The following is a 2,520-nucleotide window of genomic DNA, read 5'->3' as shown; positions in this document are numbered from 1 at the left end:
AAAAACGAATGTCTTCATTATAAATGAGAATATATGTTTTAAAAACAAATGTTTTCGCCCTAAATTATATGTTTTAAAATGTGAAATCTGATTTCTGATGCTGTCGAAGGGCGCTACGGGAAACTGATAAAAGTGAATTTGAAATGGACGTAAAATTACATAATATTAGGTATATTTCTTTTACCAACTATCTAGTTTGCCGACTCGTTGATTACAAAGTGTCGAAAAATGTTTCCTAGGTCACAGCAACTGTAACGACGTGGCATGTATGATTGGCGTTCCAAATTTCACTCATCATCATGTGATGAAACGATTATTATTAAACGCCTTCCTGCTCACGAACAGCATAGCCCTAAGTGTAAACCACACGTCATATTCACTTCAAGTGCTCACTCTAATCTGTGTTCACACATGTCGTGTATTTATATGTCCATACTTGTGTTTATGTGCTGTTTTATACACGCATTTATGAGTTCAGACATGTTGTTTATGTATACATAACGCGAACGTTGTATAGATCACATTAACTGTTATGTACATTAAACAAAAATTGTAGGCTACACAAAAAAAAAAGAAAACAAAACATCGCAAGTGGCCTTAAAAGTATTGAGCATAACGGACTTGCAAAATGTACATTAATCTAGCTCTCATTTCACATTTCAGGCACAAAACATCCAGATAAAAATGCAATGAAAAGTAGCCTAAAGAAGAAAAAAAAAAGTTTCATGAGAAGGGATACTGTGATGGAGCAGCATAGGGATGTCCGAAAAAAAATCGATACGAAAATTAAGGTTATGGAATCCGCAGGATTATGTAAAAAGCATACTGACTGGTCATGACACACTCGCGCGCGCGCACACACACATACACACACACACACACACACATACACACACACACACACACACACACACACACACACACACTTTCTGTCTGTCCGTCTGTCTATCACAAACACACATGCGTGCACGCATACATCTACACATATCTACACGCTTACACGAATTCAGACACGACCCCCCCCTTCCCCGACCTCTTTCTTTTTAATCCACATAATTATATTATTCTTTCTTTCGAAGATCCCTCTTTCTCCCAAATCATGACGCCTCAGTGACACAACTACACACCTTTCGACACGTCATTTTAATTCCTTCACGATAATGACACCTTCTGAAGTCTCTGAAACTATAAGAAAGTTTGGCATCTTCAGCAAAGTAAAAACAAATGCAATATAACTCAATTTGCAACACACTGCACGGCCAGATCATCAACAAAAAATATGTCAAAGTATGACCTATTTAGCAGGCCCATCAATGGTGTTATGCTGTAACCGTGTAACTGGAATAACGTTCTTAGGTAAAAAAAAAAAATTCTTAAACTATAATTGGCAAGATCGATCTGTATCTCCTCAGTAAAAACCAGGAATCAATATGAAATGGAAATAGTGTAAAAAGTACTGAGAACGAATGTTGATGTCTTAATTTCAGTTAACACTTATTTCAGAGAGTTTTTTGTTTGTTTTTTTGTTCGTTTTGTTGATGATTTTTTGTTACCCATTGAAATATTTTCGAGAGAGCTGTTGCATAATTTTACATGATACCATCGATATGTCCTACGCTTGACTCGAGGAAGAAAGATAAAACTAAAATTAAACTTGAGTGGCCTGCGAATAATCATGTAAAGTGGTCTCCTCACAGAGTGACCAATCAACACACGCTAAAATATACATGTACAGCTAGCGTAATTCAAGTAAGATATGAAGTCATCGGAGTAAAAAGAAGCTCATTATGAATAGATCACACTACACAAAGATTGGTCGTAAACTCAACATATTACATAGCTATTTTGTTCGCAGCTCCACGAAAACTCTCAAGACAATTAACTGACAACAAAACGAAATACAGCTGCAGCTTCAGAAATAACCGAACATTCACACCTTGTGAAATCGGCTTTATTAATTAAGCCCAAATCTGCAGGACAGCCCGCATTTCTTCGGTTAAGCCGGGTTTTCGGTTTAGAGGGGTTACTCAATTGCAAATAGAAGAAAAACGTATTGGGGGTTTTCTTTTCTTTCAGTTTAACTTCTCTGTTTTCGGATCACCTATTTTATGTTTGGTAAAGTGGCTCCGTTGTGTTCGAAAACTGACCTATCGCAGATATATTCATTTTATGAGATGAACAATGCAAACAACATTTCTAATCCTCTGCCCCTTTTCTCTGCTTGCTGAGAGTAGGTATTTTAATATTAGCCATAAGGAGGGAATATGATTTATAGCTACTTAACTGAGTGGGTCAAGTTCAGATAAAGTAACGTTTAATTTAATGTTAGGAGTTTCTCCACTTCAAACACGTTATTAGGTAGGCTAATCAACACATATCGCACAACCAAGACACACATTATGTATTTTGCGTTACATTTTTTCAATGTCCACTGGAGTAGATGAGTTTTTACGGGGTATTTGCAAGGTTGAGTGAACTAAAGCTTCTGCAGAAACCATAAGTGTTTGTGTGTGTGTGTGT

The sequence above is a fragment of the Aplysia californica genome, unplaced genomic scaffold (assembly GCF_000002075.1).
Source record: "Aplysia californica isolate F4 #8 unplaced genomic scaffold, AplCal3.0 scaffold00191, whole genome shotgun sequence".
In the NCBI taxonomy this organism is placed as follows: Eukaryota; Metazoa; Mollusca; class Gastropoda; order Aplysiida; family Aplysiidae; genus Aplysia; species Aplysia californica.
Note: the sequence above shows the minus strand (reverse complement) of the source record.